The sequence below is a fragment of the Ursus maritimus genome (assembly GCF_017311325.1).
Source record: "Ursus maritimus isolate PB19 chromosome X unlocalized genomic scaffold, ASM1731132v1 scaffold_X1, whole genome shotgun sequence".
NCBI classification, from domain to species: domain Eukaryota; kingdom Metazoa; phylum Chordata; class Mammalia; order Carnivora; family Ursidae; genus Ursus; species Ursus maritimus.
The window spans coordinates 15,172,945-15,196,308 of NW_024423319.1; positions in this window are offsets into that span (position 1 = coordinate 15,172,945).

Below are 23,364 nucleotides of genomic sequence, written 5' to 3' on the forward strand. Positions count from 1 at the left end.
GTGCATCTGCTTATGCCCCTTTCTCTATGCAGCATTGCACAGAGCAACCAGTAGGAAAACCCCCATACGAGGGCTCCTCCCACAGGAGAGAAACAAACAAAAAATGGACCATATGTCCAATGCTCTGTTTTGTCAGGGGTTGCTCAAGGAACTGGTTTGTGTTTTACCTGACTTGAAGTACTGATGAGACTAGTACCAGAGTTTGGAAGCCACTGAAAACAGAGGTGAGCAGCAGTTCTTCAGGCAGATGCTAGAAGAAGCAAGAGATAAGAAAAGGTTCAGGAGGTTTCTAAAACCTCCAGCCAGACAGATTGGTGAAAGTCTTTCCTTGCATGAAGTCAGTAGGCAAAGACTGAAAGAGGTGGTTGTTTTTTTCAAATGCCAAGGTCCCAGAAAAAAATTACAAAGCACGTAAATTTAAACCGGAAAACATGGCCCAACTAAAAGACCAAAATAAAACTCCAGAAACTGACTCTAAAGAAATGCAGATCTGTGAGCTGCCTGACAAAGAATTTAATATAAATGCCATAAAGATGCTCAGTGAGGTAAAAAGAGAACACAGATAGACAACAAAACAAATTCAGAAAAATGATGCATAAACAAAATGAGAATATCAACCAAGAGGTAAACACTATAAAAAAATTACATAGAAATTCTGAAGCTGAAAAATACAACTGAACTGAAAAAATCATTAGTAGGGTTCAACATTAGGATTCATCAGGCAGAGGGAAGAATCACCAAACTTGAACATAGATTATTTGAAATCATCAAGTCAAAGAAGCAAAAAGAAAATAAAATGGAGAAAAGTGAGGAGAGGCTAAAGACTTATGGGATACTATCAAGTTATCAATATCTGTATTATGGAAATCTCAGAAGAAGAGACAGAGAAAAGAACAGAGACCTTATTTGAAGAAATAATGACTGAAATTTTCCCAAATCTGAGGGAAAAAATTGATATACAGATTCAAGAAGCTGAAAGAACTCCAGCTAGAATAAATTAAGACATTTGGGGTCTTTCCATAATTTGGCTTTTGTTGACAATGCTGCTGTAAACATCAGGGTGCATGTATCAATTTGATTTAGTATTCTTGTGTTCTTTGAGTAAATACCTAGTAATGCAATCGCTAGATCATAGGGTAGTTCTATTTTTAACTTTTTGAGGAACCTCCATACTGTTTTCCACTGTGGCTGCACCAGTTTGCACTCCCATCAACACTGCATGAGGGTTCCCCTTTCTCTACATCCTCTTCAACACCTGTTGTTTCCTGTGTTGTTAATTTTAGTCATTCTGACAGGTGTGAGGTGATATCTCATTGTAGTTTTGATTTGCATTTCCCTGATGATTAGTGATGTTGAGCATCTTTTCATGTGTCTATTAGCCATCTGTATGTCTTCTTTGGAAAAATGTCTCTTCAGGTTTTCTGCCCATCTCTTAACAGGATTATTTCTTTTTTGGGTGTTGAGTTTGATAAGTTCTTTATAGATTTAGGATACTTGCCCTTTATCCTATATGTCATTTGCAAATATCTTCTCCCATTCCATCTGTTGCCTTTTAGTTTTGTTGATTTTTTCCTTGCTGTGCAGAAGCTTTTCATCTTGATGAAGTCCCAATAGTTCATTTTTGCTTTTGTTTACTTTGCCTCAGGAGATGTGTCTGTTAAGAAGTTGTGGTGGCCAAGGTAAATGTGGTTGCCTCCTGCTTCCTTCTCTAGGATTTTGATGGTTTCCTATTTCACATTTAGGTGTTTCATCCATTTTGAATTTATTTTTGTGTATGGTGAGAGAAAGTGGTCCACTTTTATTCTACTCAATGTGGCTGTCCAATGTTCCCAACTCCATTTGTTGTAGAGACTATTTTCCATTGGATATTCTTTCCGGCTTTGTTGAAGGTTGTTTGCCATAGAGTTGTGGGTCTGTTTCTGGGGTCTCTATTCTGTTCCATTGATCTATGTGTCTGCTTTTGTGCCAGTACCATGCTGTATTGATGATTAGAGCTTTGTAATACAGCTTGAAGTCTGGAATTGTGATGCCTTCTGCTTTGCTTTTCTTTTTCAAAATTACTTTGGCTATTTGGGTCTTCTCAGGTTCCATACAAATTTTAGAATTTTTTGTTCCTGTTCTGTGAAAAATGCTGATGGTATTTTGATAGGGATTGCACTGAATGGGCTGATTGCTTTGGGTAGTATAGCCATTTTAACAATATTTCTTTTTCCAATCCAAGAACGTGGAATGTCTTTTCCATTTCTGGTGTCTTCTTCAATTTCTCTCAGAAGTGTTCTATAGTTTTCAGAGTACAGATCTTTTATCTCTTTGGTTAGGTTTATTCTTAGGTATCTTATGGTTTTTGGTGCAATTGTAAATGGGTTTGAGTCTTTGATTTCTCTTTCTGCTGCTTCATTATTGGTGTATAGAAGTGCAACAGATTTCTGTACATTGATTTTATATCCTGCGACTTTGCTGAATTCATGTATCAGTTCTAGCAACTTTTCAGTAGAGTCTTTCAGGTTTTGTACATAGAGTATCATGTCGTCTGTGAAGAGTGAAAGTTTGACTTCTTCCTTGTCGATCTGGATTCCTTTTATTTCTTTTTGTTGTCCGATCGCTGAGGCTAGGACTTCCAGCACTATGTTGAACAACAGTGGTGAGAGTGGACATCCCTGTCGTGCTCCTGATCTTAGGGGAAAAGCTCTCAGTTTTTCCCCATTGAGGATGATATTAACTGTGGGTCTTTCATATATGGCCTTTATGATGTTGAGGTATGCTCCTTCTTTCCCTAATTTCTTGAGAGTTTTTATCAAGAAAGGATGCTATAGTTTGTCAAATGTTTTTTTTCTGCATCTATTAAGAGTATCATATGATTCTTATCCTTTCTTTTATTAATGTGGTGTGTCACATTGATTGATTTGCAGATACTGCAGACCAGGAATAAATCCCACTTGATCAGGGTGAATAATCCTTATAATATACTGTTGGATCCTATTTGCTAGTATCTTGTTGAGAATTTTTGCATCCATGTTCATCAGGGATATTGGCCTGGGATTATCCTTCTAAGTGGGATCTTTGTCTGGTTTTGGAATCAAGGTAATGCTGGCCTCATAGACTGAGGAAGTTTTCCTTCCATTTCTATTTCATGGAACAGCTTCAGAAGAATAGGTATTAATTCTTCTTTAAATGTTTGGTAGAGTTCCCCTGGGAAGCCATCTGGCCCTGGACTCTTGTGTGTTGGGAGATTTTTGATTACTGATTCCTTTTCTTTACTGGTTTTGGGTTTGTTCAAATTTTCTATTTCTTTCTGTTTCAGTTTTGGTAGTTTATACGTTTCTAGGAATTCATCCATTTCTTCCAGATTACCCAATTTGTTGGCATATAATTGCTCATAATATGCTCTTATAATTGTTTATATTTCTGCAGTGTTGGTTGTGATGTCTCTTCTTTCACTTGTGATTTTACTGGGGTCCTTATTCTTTTCTTTCTGGTAAGTGTGGCTAGGGGTTTATCAATTTCGTTAATTTTATAAAAGAACCAACTCCTAGTTTTGTTGATCTGCTCTACTGTATTTTTATTTCTATATCATTTATTTTTTTAAATTTAAATTCAATTAGCCAAGGTACAGTACATCATTAGTTTTTTCGATATAATGTTCAGTGATCCATTAGTTGAATATAACAATCCAGTGCTCATCATATCACATGCCCTCTTTAATTTTCTTCACCCAGTTGCCCCATCCCCCCACCCACCGTCCTTTCCACAACCCTTAGCTTGTTTCCCAGGGTCAAGAGTCTCATATGATTTGTCTCCCTCTCTGACTTCTTCCCATTCAGTTTTCCTTCCCTTCCCCTATTGTCCTCTGCTTCCTTATGTTCCACATATGAGTGAAACCATATGATAATTGTGTTTCTCTGATTGACTTATTTCACTTAGTGTAATACCCTCCAGTTCTATCCATGTTGATGTAAATGGTAGATATTCATCCCTTCTGATGGCTAAGTAATATTCCATTGTATATGAACCATATCTTCTTTATCCATTCATCTGTTGAAGGACATCTTGGCTCCTTCCACAGTTTGGTGATTCTGGAGCAGCAATATGTCATGTATTTCTGCTCTAATCTTTATTATCTCCCTTCTGCTACTGATTTTAGGCTTATTTGCTGTTATTTTCCCATCTCCTTTAGGTATAAGTTTAGGTTGTGAATTTGAGACTTTCTTGCTTCTTAAGGAGGGCCTGTATTGCTATATACTTCCCCCTTTTGACTACCTTTGCTGTGTCCTACAGGTTTTGGACTGTTGTGTGTTCATTTTCATTTGCTTCCATGTATTTTTTAAAATTTCTTCTCTAATTTCCTGGTTAACCCATTCGTTCTTTAGTAGGATGTTCTTTAACCTCCGTGTATTTGCGGTCCTTCCAAATTTCTTCTTGTGGTTAACTTCAAGTTTCATAGCATTGTGGTCTGAAAATGTAGGTCATGATCTCAATCTTTTTGTTCTGGTTGAAGCCTGATTTATGACCCAGTATGTGATCTGTTCTGGAGAATGTTCCACGTACACTCAAAAAGAATGTGTATTCTGCTGCTTTAGGATGAAATGTTCTGAATATGTCTGTTAAGTCCATCTGTTCCAGTGTATCATTTAAAGCCATTGTTTCCCTAGTGATCTTCTACTTAGTTGATCTGTCCATTGCTGGGAGTGAGGTGTTAAAGCCCCCTACTATTATTGTATTATTATATAGGAGTTTCTTTATGTTTGTTATTTTTGTTGGTTTTTGTATTTTAAAGATTTATCTATTTTAGAGAGAGAGAGAGAGAAGGGGCAGAGGAAGAGAGTGCAAGTGAATCTCCAGCAGACTGCCTGTTAAGTGAAGAGCCTGACAAAGGGCCCTATCCCATGACCCTGAGGACCATGAACTGAAACAAAACCAACAGTCGGGTGTCCAGGGCACCTGGGTGGCTCAGTTGGTTAAGCGACTGCCTTCAGCTCAGGTTATGATCCCAGGGTCCTGGGATCGAGTCCTGCATCAGGCTCCCTGCTCTGCAGGGACCCTGCTTCTCCCTCTCCTTCTGCCTGCCACTCCCACTGCTTGTGTGCTCTCTCTGTCAAACAAATAAATACAATCTTAAAAAAAAAAAAGAGTGGATGTCCAACGGACTGAGCCACCCAGGCACCCCTCTCTAAGTTTGTTATTAATTTATATATTTGGCTGCTCCCAAGTTGGGGGCATAAAGATTTACAGTTGTTAGAATCTTCTTGTTGGATAGATCTCTTTATTATGATATAGTGTCCTTCTTCATCTCTAATTACAGTCTTGGTTTAAAATCTAGTTTGTCTGATATAAGTATGGCAACTCCAGCTTTCTTTTCATGTCCATTAGCATGATCCATGGTTCTCCACCCCCTCACTTTCAATCTGGTGGTGTCTTTGGGTCTAAAATGAGTCTCTTGTAAGCAGTATATCAATGGGTCTTTTTTTTTAATCCATTGTGACATCCTATGTCTTTTGATTGGAGCATTGAGTCCATGTACATTCAGAGTGATTATTGATAGGTATGAATTTAGTGCCATTGCATTACCTGTGAAGTCGCTGTTCCTACAGATTGTCTCTGTTCCTTTCTAGTCTTTGTTGCTCTTGGTCTCTTTTTCCCAATCAAAGGGTCCCCTTTATTATCTCTTGTAGAGCTGATTTCGTGTTCACAACTCCTCTAGCTTTTGCTTTTCTTAGAGACTCTTTATCTCTCCTGTTCTGAATTAGAGCCTGTTGGATAAAGTATTCTCGGCTGCATATTTTTCCCATTTAGCATGTTGAATATATTATGCCACTGCTTTTCTGGCCTGCCAAGTTTCTGTGGACAGATCTGCTGCTAATGTTATGTGTGTACCCTTGTAGGTTAAGGACCTTTTGTCCCTAGCTGCTTTCAGATTTCTCTCTTTTGAAATTTTGAGTTTCACTACAATATATCTTGGTGTTGGCCTCTTTTTGTTGACTTTTGAGGACAGTTCTCTGTGCCTTTTGTACTTGAATACCTGTTCCTTCCCCGGATTAGGGAAGTTCTCAGCTATAATTTGTTCAACTAGACCTTTTGCCCCCTTTTCTTGCTCTTCTTCTTCTGGGACACCTATGATATGGATATTATTGTGCTTTGTGGAATCCCTGAGTTCCCGAAGTCTATATTCATGATCTAATAGTTTCCTTTCCCTCTTCTTTTCAGCTTCATTATTTTCCATAAATTTATCTTCTATGTCACCTGTTTGATCCTCTGTGCCTTCCATCCTCCTGTGATTACATCAGTCCATTTTGCATCTCAGTTATAGCGTTTTTTGTTTTGGTCTGACTAGTTTTTAAGTCTTTTATCTCTGTAGCCAGGGTTTCTCTGATTTCTTCTATGCTTCTTTCAAGCCCAGGTCATATTCTTATGACTGTTCTTCTGAATTCTTGTCCAGATATATTGGTTATATCTGTTTTGAGTAAATCTCTCGCTGTGATTTCTTCTTGATCTTTCTTTTGGGGAAAATTCCTCCACCTGGTCATTGTGTCTAGGTTTCTGTCTTTTACATATTATGAAAGTTGTTATGTTTCCTGCTTCTGAGAGTAATACTATCTTAAGAAGGGGTCATACACTGTCCAGGGCCTGGTGCTTCTTGAAGTGTTTTCTTGAAGTATGCTGTGTGCACTCTGCTGCTGTTTTGGCTGCTCTTTCACACAGGTCAGTCCTGGACCTTTAATTAGCTGTGCTTTGATCTGTTTGCTAAGATATGCCTGGAAGAAAAAGAAAAGAAGAGAAGAGAAGAGAAAAGAAAAAAGAAAAGAAAAGAAAAGAAAAGAAAAAAGGCCTGATCCATGAAAAAAGGAAAAGGAACCAAAAAAGCATACAAAGGACCAAGAAAAAACCAGAAGCCTGATTCCAAAGAAATAGAAAGAAGGAATAAAGGGGAAAAAAGAAAAAAAAGAAACCTAATCCAAAAAAAGAGAGAAGGAAACAAACCAACCAACAAAGGAACAAAAAACTATAAGGCTGATATCAAAGAAAGGGGGAAAAAAGGAAGAAAAAAATATATAAAAGAAAAAAGAAAACAGAAAAAAAGAGACAAGAGAAGAGAAAAGAAGAGAAGAGAAGAAAAAAGAAAAGAAAAGAAAAGAAAAGAAAAAAAAGAAAAGAAAGCTTGATTCTATATCCACCAGAACTGAAGCTGATGCCTTGGAACACTCTATGAGTAGACTTGGTACATGTGGGGACTTGTGTTGGTCTTCTGAGGGAGAAGTCGGCGGTGCTGGCTCACAGTTCCCTCTGCCTTAGTAAAGATGCCCCTGCTGGGCACAGGGGGTCAGGGTTTGGTGTAAGAGACTCCAGCCTCCACTGGAGGTGCTATGTTTCTCTCTGAAGTCCAACCACGCTGGTGGGTGGGGGTGGAAGATGGCATCACCCCACCCTCTTGTCCTGTCCCAGGGCAGGAGACCTCATAGCTGCTGTTCTTCAGGAGGCTTTCACAGAAAAGTGAACAATTTCTCCTGTGTCCCAGGCTTTTGTTAGATCCCTGCCTTTAACCTATCTGTGCTTGGCCTTTGGCCGCTCAGTGCCACATTTCTCCTGTGTTTTATCGTTGGCTGGTGGCTAGGATTGAAAACTCCACATCTTAAAGGGCCCTTCAAGGTGTGGACCTGTTCGCCTCCCCCAGAGGAGAGCCTCCCAGTGTGCCTGGCATCATTCTGTCCCAGAAAAGTAGTCATAGCACGCACATCGTGGCTGGAGTCTATTGTGGTGCACGGTGAAAGGCTGTGACTGGGTTATCTGGCCTCTGCATGTGCGCCTCTGCCCCCTGCTGTTGAACTGCCACTCAGTGGCTCCCTATGGGCCTTTTGTCCCCGGAGAGGCAAAGTAACCTCTTCCAAATGTACTCCACGAGGGAGAGTGATCTCTTCCAGTGCAACCCAGGGGATGCCCTCACCAGGGCATGCTGTGCAAAGCCTACATGTTGTTCCCTCTCCTGCTGTCTCCCTCTCTCCCTGACTTTGCCCTGTGGAAAGGGTTCCCTCCCATTCACAGCACCTCGGCTTTTCTTTCCCCTGATTCACAGCTTTGAACTTCGCATCTGTCACATTCTCTCCAATCATGCAGATTGTTTTCGTAATCCTCAGATCGATTTCCTAGTTGTTCAAAATGATTTGATGTTGATCTGTGTTCAAGGGATGAGGCAAGCTCAGGGTCCCCCTGCTACTCAGCTATCTTAACTCCTATAAATGCATCTTTAAATATTTGTGCATGCCTTTCCATGTGAAAAGTTTCTAAAAATAGAATTTCTGAGTTGGGGGTGTGCTTTAAATGTTCAGGGTAATTGCTGTGTTGCCTTCTGAAAAGATATGGCATTTTACAGTCAACAAACAATAACACAGTTTCCTCATATCCTTGTCAATAATGTAGTTTACCATCTTTTTACTATTTTCTTTTTTTCATATATGATAGGCAATTTTCACTGAGGTTAACCATCACTTCATATGTTTATTAACTACTTGCCTTTCTTTTGTACGTATCTTATTCCCATTGTTCGTCCTCCTTTTTTCTTTCCCAGTTTATCTGTGTGTTTCCCTCACAAATTTGTAAGAACTATTTGCATATTAACTGTAACAATCCTCCATCTATTAAAAAGTTACAAATTTCCAAGACATAGTCTTGAAATGTTTGTCCTATTTCTTGGTACATAAAAGTTGAAAATTTTTAAGCCATACTTTTTATCAGTGTTTTCCTTTATGGCTCCTCTCCGATCTAGGAAGACCTTCCTCACTCTAAGATTGCTCCTTTAGTCCCATATCCTTTGTCACTCTATTGTGTGGCCTGTTTATGACTCTAATCCTTACTAACCCAAGTAAAGTTTAATCGGCTGAGTCCTTCAGCATTCATTCAAATATTCTCAGAAAAATGCCATTTTCCATGATCAAGATCTGGAGAAATATGTATTGTTTCTCACCTTTCTCTCTCATATCTAACTGCCTACCTTCCATTTTACTTCCTTTCTACTGTGATATTTAATATGTATCTCATGCTTACAAAAAGTGCTTGGTTTTCTCCCCAAATCTGCTCATCTGCCAGTCTTCCAAATATAAGTAAATAACTTCAATATCCAACTATTTCTCAGGCCAAAACCTAAGGGTCATTCTTAACTTCTCTCTTTTCTTCTGGAATGACATCCAATCCATCAGCAATGATGCCAAATCTACCTCCAAAATAGATCCCTTTTTCTTCTATCTTGGCCCTCTCCAACTTCTTCTCCAAACATCAGCCAGAGTGCTCTTTTGGAAATACATTTCATATTATGTCATTCTCCTTTAACCTCCTACAGTGGTTCTTCCCAATTACCCTTTGGTTACACCTCAGATTTTATAAAACAACTTGCAAGGGCCATGATGATTTGGCTTCTGATTACATCTACAGGTTTATCCCTTACCTTCGGCTCCCTTCACATTTTATACTGAAGAAAAACTCTAACCCTGCCCCTCCTCACATGGGTTTTATACATACCTTTATTTCTTCCAGAAGATTTTCCCCCTTCTGCTCCCATTTTTTTTTATGGCTCATTCTTAATTTTATTTCAGGTGTCAGCTTTTCCCCTTATGTTAGGAAGCCATTTCTGACCACTAGCCCCCAGATCACATTAGGTATCCCTACAATAGGCCATAATTGCCACACCAACAATAGGGCTAAAATAGTCTGTTTACATGTGTAGGTCCCCTATTAGACTGTGAGTTCTGCAAGGCCAGCAGTTCTATCAGTTTTATTTACTTCTGTCTAGCACAGGGATGTTTAGGAAAAAAAATTTTTTTGAGTATAGTTGACCCACAATGTTACATTAGTTTCAGGTATATAACACAGTGATTTGACAACTCTATACATTATGCTGTGCTCACCACAAGTGTAGCTACCCTCTGTCACCATACAACACTATCACAATATAATTGCACAAGGACATCTTACCAAATCTCTTATGCATCAAATAATGGACTAGATAAATGATTTTCAAACCAGATTCTTCAAAGTACTAAAAGCACCTTACAGATAACTTGAAAAAGGAGGTATAACAGAGGAGAGGAGGTAACAGAAGGAGGGCTTCTGGAGCCTCAACCTCACTTCAAATACAGAAGCTACACTTGTGCCAATACTGTATATGAAACTTTTGCTTCTGAGTTTGTTTGAGAAAAGATTTTGGTGAGAAAAAAGTTTGAGAAACAATTGAGGTCCATGATATTGAAGATCCCTGAAAGCTCTGAATCCTGCCATTTTGTGAAATTGCAAGAAATTCAAAGGCTAGATTAATATAAGATGAAGGAATTAGACTTTAGTCTACATACAAAAGGTCTTCAAAGAGGTTTGTGCCAGACTTAGAACATTTTGGACAATTCACCAGATCATTTACATTACTATATGAGACAATCATTCAGTAAGCTATTTCTAGGAGGACACTTTTTTCCCCCCCAAGAGTGCATATCCTGCTGCCTAGACACAAATTACTATGTCATGCCTGCAGAATTAGAATACTATTTTACTCAAACTGTTCTTCAAACCCATGATAGTTTCATTCCATTTTAGTTAGTAACCCAAATAAACCTATAAAATCCATGGCTTTTCTCTTGCCGATGGGAAACTCTTGATTCAGGAAATGTGATTGAATATAAAAGGAAATATTCAGAGAGGAAAGACACAATTGCACAACTAATTAAATCATTTGCCTCTTGCCTCAGAGGTTAATGAGCATCCCAAGCAGGGATCACAAAACCAAAATTAGACATTTTAAAAGTGAGATAAATAGGTATTGTAATCTTGCTATTAAAAATTATTAAAGCTTTTAATACTGTTCTATCTCAGACACACACACACACACACACTTTTGTAATGTTTTCACATCATGAAGAATAGGATTCAAGAAGTGTTAGAGACTTTGAAGACGATATGGCACAAATTTTCTGCTCATCAGATGTGGAAAAGAAGCCCAGGGAAGGGAAACAACTAACCCCAATCATTCAAGCAGTAGAAACAAGACTGGAAGTTAGGGCTATGACTCTTAATTAGGTTATCTGTTTTTGATACTTAATTTCGCCTTATTCATATTCTTAAAAATATATAATAATCTAAGAATAATATTCCCAATGAGGCAGTGCAGCACAGAAGAAAGAATATAGGTTTTAGAGGAAGACAGATCTGGGTTTGAGTTCCAGTTAGATCCTTTTCTAGTTTCTTAAACACTTTGGGCCTCAGTTTCCCCACCTAAAAAACATGGCAATATCAATTGTGGAAGATTATGCTTTTCAAATATGGCCACAATAACATCTCCCATTCTGCATGCTCTTCTATAATGTTACTTAAAGATTCTTACTCTCAGTAAGTGGACCTTTGTCCCGTCCCTCCAATCAGATTGGGCTTATGACTGTTTTGAGCAGTAGAGGACAACTGAGTAACGTTATATGACTTCTGATGCTAAAGCAGAAATGCCCCTGACCCTTCTACTGGCTTCTCTTGTGACACTTGCTTAGAGGAAGGGAGCTGCTATGTATGAAGTCCAACTGTTCTGTGACTGCTATGGTGAACTGGTAGACAGTCCTGGTTGGGATTCCAGCCTACATCTACTGGACACAGTAGCCAGCATCTACTGCCAGCCATGTGAGCAAACCATTTTGAATGTTCAATCTCACAACCTTCAAATGACCAAAGCCCCCGCTGACATCTGGCTGCAGTGGCATGAGAAACCTGAAGAACTAGACAGTGAAGCCCCTCTTGAATTCCTGACCGGTTAAATCATGAACATAGTCAAAACATTTTTGTTTTACTCTAAATTTGGGGTCATTTTTTATGCAACAACAATAATCAGAATACATGCTATATAAGGACTAAAAGGTAAAGCAAATAGTACAGTGCTCACCAAAACAAACACAGCTAGTTATTACTGAATTTCATTAAAGAAGTGCCCATTTTTTATATCAAGGCAATGACAATTTCTCATTATATCTAATTTAAGTTCAACTTCAAAAACATACATAATTGCTTCAGGTTAATTTTGGGGCCCTCATATTTTTCATTTTCATTCTCTTGTTCTCACAGGTACTCTTTTAAAAATTTTTTTAAATTTAAATTTAAAAATAATTAATTAACATACAGTGTATTATTAGTTTCAGAGGTAGAGTTTGGTGATCTATCAGTTGCATCTAACACCAGTGCTCATTACATCAAATGCCCTCCTTATATACTCTCAATTCTTTTCTTTCTCTAGGTCTTGGTCCTGTCCATTTAGACTTGCATCTAAATAAATTATTTTAATCTAAATAAATATGTATGTATTTAGATAGATACTATTTTTTATAATAATATTTTTTTATTATATTATGTTAGTCACCATACAGTACATCCCTGGTTTTTTATGTCATTTTAAAAGTTCTCCCAATGCAGATATGCATCTATTTATAAAATTAAATATTCACTTATGCCAAACACGTATGCTTCTATGTATCAAATGTATACGTAGAGTATATGCTTAGAGCACGTAAATAAAGCCACACAATTTAAAAGAATTGCACCTGATCACTTGTCCTTCTAATATGTGAAGAACATACATAATTATTTCCTAAATAATGGTGGGGTATTTCCTGCATAATGAATGAGGTAGGACTCATGTTTGGGAAGGATGTTCATTAAACAAAAATGAATATCATCTTAAATGCCATAATATGGCTATTTGCCTGCATATCACAGTACCTGAAAATAGTCATATCTTCTCTCTAAATAACAGTCATGCAATGAAAACTGCTAAATGTTGGCATAAATCAAGGGAGCTTAGAGCTAACTCAGTGTCCAGATAGAGTAATTTTCAATTTATTAGGTCCCTCTTCAGAAGCTATTGTTCATCCTCTCCCTGTTTTTATATCTCCCATCACAGAACACATTATGTATAAGGAAAACTTTTATCTATTGCTGTGGATAGAAGGAAGGCAAGTCCCACTTTTGGAGGACACACTATGTACCAGGTATAACACTGTGCTGTTTCACACATCACTGATACTATTTAATTCGCCTAGTATAGCTTTGTGAAGCAAGATAACACTTGGATATATGTGTTTAGTAGCAGTACAAAGAAGCAATCATTCTCTCCATAGATCCATAAAATACTAGTCTTGTAAGAAATTTTAGAGATCATCTAGTCCAGAGATTTTAAACCAGTTTGGCTTCAGTGCTGGCAATATAGGTAACATATTATCACTAATATCACTAATGTTAATAACCAAAAGATCTGAGGAGAGTAAAGTTGGGGTAGGAGCACATGCAGTTTGAAAAATAAAAAAAATCATCCAGGATTTTCCAATACACTCCTTTGGATGCATATTCCTTACCTCTCCCACCCTTTACCTGCCACCCCCATTTGAGAATCATGAAGTAGTTGGATACTCTTTCATTACAAATGAAATAGTTACAACATTATGCCAACAGACAGGAAGTGATTTGGCCAAAGCATATACTGCAAGATAGTGTTAGACGCAGGTTTAGAACCCTCGTTATTTCTATGTTCTTTCTTCTGGGACACTGCTTACTTCTCTTCCAAAATGTGCACTAATGTGCTTATTTTCAAAAATGCTGCATTTGAGAACTGATCAGGCCATCCTTATATAAGCAGAACTTATTGTGTCCAGAATGCAAATTATTTGAGTGCAAGGGCCTCAATGGTCTTCATATTTTAGTCAATGTCCCATTTGCAAGATAAAGCCTAGAACACTGGTGTTGGAGTCATCATCTGTAATTCCAGGCAAATGAGAGAAACACCATGCATACTGATTACTCCCTCTGCAAAACTGAAGTTGATGGGGAATTTGGGACGGTCATAACCACGATAGGAATTAAAATTATAACCTGAATTGCTATCTGAACATGAATCAAAGTATTCTACCACTTACAAAATGGGTGTCCACTCCCTCAGAGATGTATTCTTTTTGCTCATTTTGTTGATTGACTTTTGGCCTGAATGTAGATGTGGGAAGCAGATACACTTTATTTGATTCTGTGGCCCTTATTTGTATTCTTTTATTAATTCATTATAGCAGAACATTCAATATATTTTAATGCAACCAGAATAGAAAATGAGCTCCTTCCAGTGGCCCATTTCACCTCTATAAATTGTTTTTATCAAATTAAATCACTGGACAACGAAACCATTTGATTTTCTTTACTGATGGTGAATGCTGCAGTTTAGTGGTTCTCAGGGATCTTGGCATTCAACTTCAGGATAGAGGCACCTTTTGTGAGGCAAAACCATATTCACCTTTGAGTCAAGACTGTTGGAAACTTACTGAAGAGTAGATGCTGTTCAATTACTCAGGGACAGGAAAGGTTTGCTTTCCCTATGGCTTTATTCTTTAATTTGTTTCTGTGTCCTCATGCTCCTAACCAATATCATTTACTAAACTCTAAGCTTGATCTTTACCCAGTGCAAAATACTACTCAATCTGAGCACTTGGTCCTATCTTCTTCTTGCATACCATCCATCTCACCAAGAGTGACATTATTTGTCTTCTCCAACAAATGCTAACTCTTCCTTCCTTATAATTCTAATGAAGTTTCCCTTGGACTTTTCTTAACATTTTCTTGCCTACAACTTTCCACTTCTCATCTCTATCACCATCTTTTAGCATCCTTACTTAGAGAAAAAAAACACGACATTATTTAAAACAAAAATAATTCTCTAAAGTAAAGCTGCTTCTTTAGTTATTTCTCTGTTGCTCACAATTGCAAACTTGCAAAGGCAATACTTTCCCTTTAAAATTATGGCTACAGATTGCATTGATTTCACTCTATTTAAGTGAAATCAAATGATGCAATCTAGAAAGGGAGAGAGGGATTCGATAGAACTAGAATAGACCAGAGGAGACTAGAATCACAGGCCTGAGAGTGTGTGTGGGAAAATATCTTTTGCTTTTCCTTTAAATTCAATTGGAAAAAAAGAAGCTTAAGGTCCAATTAGCTTCTGTGACTGTGGCCTGGATAGAAGGTTTTAGCCAATTGTTGTTGAATATCATCTATAAAAGAAAGAGTTTTGTCTGTAGCACCAAAGGTGAGCCCTGGGGACCAACATGTTTTCCAGCAATATGGGTTTAAGAAGAACTAAAAATGTATGCTGTTATGACACTATCATTTTGTTATAGAATAAATAAGTGAAACAGTGGGAATAGATGCTAGAAGCATGCATACTTTATTAAATAAAATTATTACTCCACTTAAAAATTCAATTGTGATTGCAAATAGCTTGAGAATAAAGAGTAAATTTGCATAAACTGTTTAAAAAGGGATTCAGATTCCAGGTTTTGTTCTGTCAAATCGCACTAACCAATGTGATGACTAATTAGGAATCCAGTGTGTTCACACTGTGGCCTCAGAAGAATTATAGCAATATATTTAACTATTAAAAATAAATGCATTACAGGTAACTAAATCTATCTGATTATGCCAGAGATGATTTGCTGTGGCACGTAGAGCTGGCTTATATTAACATGTGTGTGGAATTGCCTCATCACCTTTATTTTAAAGTACATATCTTAACTGCAGGGACATCTCAAACAATGCATGGATTAAGTGCCATTGGTACTTAAATGTCAGCTAAGAGCTGATAACCTGTTTCTACATTCAAAATTAACCCTGGGTCACATCTGTTATGTTTATTAGCTAACCCCAAATACCACATAACACTCTATTTGAATTTTTCTTTCCACGTCTTTTGGAGCTAAATGCAAGGAGACTAGAACTGAGAGATGTCATTATCTATTCACAGAGTAGATGTGCCACTGTTTGCACAGACACACATTATGTGACACTATTCTCCTTTGTCCTTTTTTTTTTAAAGATTGTATTTATTTATTTGACAGAGAAAGACACAGTGAGACAGGGAACACAAGCAGGGGGGTGGGAGAGGGTGAAGCAGGCTTACCACTGAGCAGGGAGCCCAATGAGGGGCTCTATCCCAGGACCCTGGGATCATGACCTGAGCCGAAGGCAGACGCTTAACGACTGAGCCACCCAGGTGCCCCTCTCCTTTGTCTTGACCTGTCACCTCCAACCCGTCACAGTTGAAGGCACTGATCCTTCCACCAACATAGTCCCTGAGCCAATCCTGCTGAGGGAAGGAATATCAAAAGAGCCACCACAAACTACAAGTGGGGCCCAGAGCTACATGTTTGCTCTTGATTTAGTAGGCAGGTGCTCGTATACCTGTATGACTACCCTATCGGTGCACTCTTTGTGATGGCTAGGGTTTTCCTCCTGCTTCTTTGACAAGTCCTACAATTCCCACTGGACAACTCTGAACCCCAGAGCCTGACATCTAATTTAGTTCTTGTTATCCTTCTCCTCGAGGGGTGGATTCTGCATGCTACACCCTTGTTTCCCATCCTTTCCTCCATTCCTTAGACACTAGCCAGGATCTTGCTGGGAAAGAACTGAAACCACAATATTTGTTAAAACCAGCTCAAAACAATCGCATCCCTTTGGACTTAATACACTGGACAGTTTGGCCATGATTCTCAGCGTCTAGTGCTATACCGTGGCTCAACCCCTCTAAATTCCCTCCTAGCTACCTTTCCTTTTCCCCACCAGCAAGCACCACCACTAAACCTTATTCCCTACTTGACAAAGCTAACCAAGAGATAATAACTACTGATATTAACAATCCAACAGCATTCCCCTGGTCCAATTCCCTGCCCACTCTCAACATTTTCAGTAATAATGAATCTCAGGTAAAATAAAAATAGTTGACGTGATTCTTCATGGATTGATCGTACGGTCAGCATTTTCATAGCTAAACAGTTGCATTTGGTCTACCCTACACTGAGTCTGGTCACAACAAAACTTGAGAATGGAGGGTGAAGAACTTGATGTCTATGTCTAATACTCTGAAGATGTTGGCCTCCCCTTCCTCCTGATCACTGCTTCTGATGCATTTTTATTCTGAGATACAATGCTTTGAAATAAACACTATGTTTAAAATGTCTGCTTTGTAATTTGGTAGTCACATACATGTAGTTGAAAACAAGATCATAATACTACACTCGGAAACATATAATTTAAGTGAGTAAGAGGTTATGTATTCTAAGCAACCTTTTATTTCTTGAACAACTATTTTTAGTATGCAAATATACAGATGTGCACACTTGTTGCTTTCTAATGAATAAATTGTGTCAGATCTAACAAAAGCAATAACTGTTGTTTAGTTATAATTTTAAAAAGAAATTTTCACTGCATCTTTTTTGTGTTTTATTTATATGAGGCTTCTATTTTTTTTGGTTACAGAATCTACACATATCATCAACATGAATACTGTGATATTAAAAACACAAGACTCTTAAGCCGATATGGCAGCAAATGTCTAAGTAATACTTGATGTTTTTAACTAGAATATCCACTGATTAGGCCAGATATTCAGCTCAGCTAAACCAAAACAAAAATCTTGCAGCTGATTATAAAAATTACTATCAAATATTCATGTCTTATCCAAATTGGAAATGGTACAAGAATCCAATGTTCCTTGTTAGGTTATATTTCTTAGCAAGGTTACATCAATATCAATTATGTGCTAAGATGTCAACTGGCTTATACAGGGTAACCTAACACCTTCATTAATATATTGCAAATTCTGTAATCTTGATATACACATGCCTATGAAATAAAATGATAAATTGGAACCATTTCAATAGAACAAAAAAATTATAGCTCTATGGGAATTTTCTATGCNNNNATAAATTGAAGTTTAATGAGATATATGATAAAGTCATTATTTTGTTTATTTTCTAATGCTACTGTATGCATATTTAAAATACCTATATTTAGCTGTATATGTGTGGATTCATATTACATATAAAACATGTTAAATATTCACACACACATATATATATGAATATATATATTCTATACATGTATACATGATATACTACATATATAATTTGGGAGGCACAGAATATTTGATTATTTGAAGGTATACCACATATTTGTGGGCATATCATATATTTTAGCTCGAATTATATGAGACCAAGGGGATCATTCTTTTTTTTACCAATAGGAAAGCCAAGACTCCAAAGTCCAGGATCTTTCCACTGCATTATCCACCAGGAAACCTTCTATCAGTTATTTCAAATTTTACCATCCAACTAAGGGACCCCTCATAAATTTGTTTTCATTATAGAGAGTCTGTAGGTGATTTGATGGACATCATCAGCCAAAGTAGATTTTTACTTAGGGGTACTCTTCAGTATAGGATTTATTAGGTGGTAGGTAGGATGGCAGGTGGAGAGAGGATGATGAATAGAGGAGAAATTATATAGGATAATGCATGCTGATTGCAAAAAAATAAAAAGGAGTGGGTAAGTATATAGGAGTCAATGTGAGAGGAAAACATCAGAACTGAGAGAAACTCTTCCTAGTAGAAAGGCAATGGAGATGAATAATCTTGTACCTCACACTTTTGGACTAAGATGGCATTTAACTAGTAGCGTACCACTAAACTTTTCCCTAAAATACACAGAATAACTAAAACAAACACACACACACACACACACACACACACACACACACTCCATTATAAAGAGTCTTCTGTCTATTGTCCTAATTTAAGAGAATTTTCTATTAATTTCAAGACCCACAGCACTGAGTTAAGACTCACAATCAACTAATATAACTTATACATCCCTGCATAAAGGAAATCTGAAAGTCTGCAAGAAAGATGCTTTGTCCTTATCCCCTTGCCTGTACTGTGACTGAGATATCCAGGGTTTGTACCAACCAGAAACCTGTACAACCATCTCTCTAAACATATTACTGTTTTTATTTTTTACAGCAATCTTATTGGGGTAAAATGTATTTACATATAATAAAATGAACCCATTTTACTATGCTGTTAGATCAGTTTTGACAGGCACATACACTTCCATAACCATCCTCACAATCAAGATACAGAACATTTCTATCACCAAAAAGTTCCTCATGCCTGCACCTAGTCAGTATCGACCTACTCCCATAGGCAATTATTAATCTGATATTTATCAACCAAGTTGAGTTGGCCTGTTTTTAAATTCCATATAAATGATATTATGCAGTAAGTGCTCTTTGTATCTGGCTTCTTAAGCTCAGCATAACGTTTCTGAGAGTCATCTATGCTTATGTATGTATTAATAGTTCATTTCCTTTGCATAGTAGTATTAATTGTATCGACATTAAAATATTTATCTGTTGTGGAAATTATTGTTTTCAATATACAGCAATTTAAAAAAACTGCTATAAAATCTGTGAACAAGTCTTTGTATAAACATATCCTTTCATTTCTCTTGGATAAATACCTGGGCAATGTCCCTTTGAGGATTGTTTTTAAGCCTTTTAGAGTAACTTCTATAGTTGCCTTTACTCTAAGCCTACTATATCTGTGCTATTGAAGAGCAACTCTTGAGATTTCTACTAAATGTGTCAGGTGTCCAGTGAAGTCTCTCCACTCTGGCTGGTCAAAATTGGAATGGATTCCAGTCCTGTGTGAACTCAGAATTGTTCACCTTATAGCATCCCAGTATTACATTGCCTAATCTTGGGAAGTTTTATCCCATGTATGTGCAACTTTATATTCAGCAATATACCCATGGGGACACAGTGCAGACTTCTGGAGCTCTTTGTCTATATAGAGTCTCTTTCCAAGACTCTGCCTTACATATTTTAGCTACATTGGCCTCTTGTAACTCTAATATCTACCTCAATTCAACAGAACCTCTGTGTTATGCATTGGTTCCCCATTCCTGCACAACAGTGCAGAAGGTGTCTCTGGGCAGAAAGACTGGGTGATCATAAGTTTCACTCCTTTGTTTTCCTTCTCTCAAGTATCACTGTCATGATCTGCATGTCTTTCAATATCTGAAAACAGATGTTTCATATATTTTGTCCATTTTTCCATTTGTTTCCAGTTCAATGCAAGTCAGATTTCAGACATTTTGTGATGATTGAAAGACAACATTCATGGATATGGCTTTTGAAGGTGGTCCTAAGTACTATGCCCTTCCCCTCAGATCTTTGGTTATTCCCCACACAGTAAGATACAATCATTCACACACAAGACAGAGCAGAAGATTGAGGGGAGTGATAACGATTTATTGTTTCTGGAGGGGGATAATAACCACCTAAAAATTTCTAATGGATGGGATAGAAAGATAAGGAATTCTGGTTTCATCACACGTTGGGGACCTTTGGGATGCATGTGCTTCTTTGGTTTAGTACGATAAAGAGAGAAATGGTGGAAATGAGTAAATATTTCAACTCAATTCCAATGAGACATACTAGAATATTCACTGAAAACTGGACCGACTCCTGTGAACATCCATCTGTACTCTAGCCATAAATATGCCAAGGGTATTCTACCAACACCCAAGTGGAGGGGTTTTCAGGTGTAAATTTTAGGTCTGATTATGGTAGCTAAGTATTTTATCAAGTAAAGACATGTTCTATTGTGACTTTCATGCAAATGTTCTTACTCTAGTATTTTGAGATTCATTATTCTGCTGATTTGCTGCTTTCACATGAGACCATAAACTTTATAGTTTAATATTTCTGTTGTGATATCTGGCAACACTACTCATATGGGAAGAGAGTGGGGCCATGAAAGAGAATACACCACAGACTCTATTTGTTGATAAGCATGGGATCTACATTGATATGTTCTTGTTTCACATTGAATAAACAGAAAGAAAGCTACTTTGCAGAGAAAGACAATTATCATATGGTTTCACTCATTGATGGAACATAAGCAGTAGGAAAATCGGTAGGAGAAGGAAGGGAAGAATGAAGGGGGGGTAAGCAGAAGGGGGAATTAACCACGAGAGACTATGGACTCTGTTCCCAAACTGAGGGCTTCAGAGGGGAGGGGGGTGGGGGAATGGGATGGGCTGGTGATGGGTGTTGAGGAGGGCACTTATTGCCTGGTGCACTGGGTGTTGTACACAAGTAATGAACCATGGAACTTTACATCAAAAACTAGGGATGTACTGTACGGTGACTAAAATAATATAATAAAAAAATATTATAAAATTGAAAAATAATTAAAAAAATAAAGAGGGATTTCATCTTTAATTTTGCAAAATGGATTCAACCAACAGACTAGCATGTATGTGCACACAATGCTGTTTTCATTTTTAAAGTCATCTACAGAGACTGCAGAAGCCTGTTTTAGAGAGAACCATTAAACCCTTCAAATTCACCATACAGTTAAACAGGGGCAGGGTAGGGTGAGGGACATAAGCATTTCAGCCAATAAAGAAGACACCTATTTGGGGGGGAAAAAAAAGGAAAAAAAAAGAAAGCTATTTTGGGTCTCTGATAAAACAATATAGAAATAAAGAAATGGAATTTCATCTTAATGATACACTATGCTTCTGAAAATCATTTAATACATGATTAGAAGTAAAATACTTCAAAAATTTATTAGAGACAATACTATCAAAGTGTCAGTTTTAACAACTTGATCTATAGATTCAGTGCAATCTTAATCAAATTCCCAGCAAGTTATTTTCTGGATATTGACAAACTGATTCTAAAATATATATGGAGGAGAAGAAGAACCAAGAATTTTCTAACACAATATTGAAAAAGACTAAACTTAGAGGACTGACACTACCCAACTTCAAGACTTACTATAAAGCTACGATAATAAAGATAGTGTGGAATTGGTGAAAGAATAGACAAATACATCAATGGAACAAAATAGAGAGCCCAGAAATAGACCCATATAAATATAGTCAACTGACCTTTGTCAAAGGTACAGAGGCAATGCAATGAAGCAAAGACAGTCTTTTCAACAAATGGTGCTGGAACAACTGGACATCTGCATGTAAAAAAATGAATCTAGACACTGATCTTATATCCTTCACAAAAATTAACTCATAATGAATCACAGATCTAAATGTGAAATACAAAACTATAAAACTCTTGGAAGAAAACATGAGAGAAAACCTAGGATAATCTCGATATGATGATGGTTTCTTAAATACAACAGCAAAAGAGTATCTATAAAATAAATAATTGATAAGCTAAACTCATCAAAATTAAATATCCCTGCTTTGCAAAATCCAACATCAAGAGAATGAGAAGACACGTCACAAACTGGGAGAACGTATATGCTTAGGACACATCTGAGAAAGGACTGTTATCCAAAATATACAAAGAACTCTTAGACTTCAACAATAAGAAAACAAAAAACCCAATTAAAAATGAGTCAAAGATCTTAAAAGGCACTTCATCAAAGGAGACATACAGATGGCAAATAAGCATATGAAAAGATGCTCCACATCATATGCCATCAGGGAATGCAAATTAAAACAATAAGATTTCATTCTACACCTACTAGAATGGCCAAAATCCAAAATACTGATACCAAGTGTTTGTGAGAATGTGTAACAACAGAAATTCTCATCGTTGCTGGTGGAAATGCAAAATGGTATAGCCACTATGGAAGAGCGTTTGGTGCCTTATTACAAAACTAAACATATTCTTACCATATGTTCCAGCAATTACACTCCTCAGTATTTATTCAAAGGAGTTGAAAACTTCTGTCCACACAAAAACCTGCATGTGAATGCTTACAGAAGCTTTACTCGTAACTGTCAAAACTTAGAAGCAACCAAGATATCCTTCAGTAGGTAAGAGGATAAATAAACTGCGGTACATCCAGACAAGGGAATATCATTCAGTGCTAAAGGAAATGATCTATCAAGCACTGAAAATATATGGAGGAAACCTAAACCTATATTAGTAAGTGAAAGAAGCCAATCTGCAAAGACTACATACTGTATGATTCCAACTTTGAGATTCTGGAAAAGGTAAAACTTTGTAGACAGTAAAAGGATTTGTCATTGTTTGGGGTTATGGGGGAAAGAGGCATGATTTGGAGGAGAACAGATGATTTTCAGAGGAATAAAACTATTCTTTATGATACTATAATGATGGATCCATGTCATTATGCATTTACCAAAACTCATAGAATATACATCAACAATAGTGAATTCTAATATAAACTATCGACTTTGGGTAATGAAGATGCATCAGTATAGATTCACTGATTATGACAAGTGTATCACTCTGGTCCATGATATTGATAGTGGGGAAGACTATGAGTATATGGTGGCAGGGGTTATATATGAAATCTTTTTTTTTTTGGTATAGAAAGAGCCCAAATGCCCATCAACTGATGAATGGATAAAGAAGATATAACGGAATATTACTCAGACATCAAAAAGAATGAAATCTTGCCATTTGCAATGACATGGATGGAGCTAGAGAATATTATTCTAAGTGAAATAAATCAAAGACAGTACCATATAATTTCATTCATAT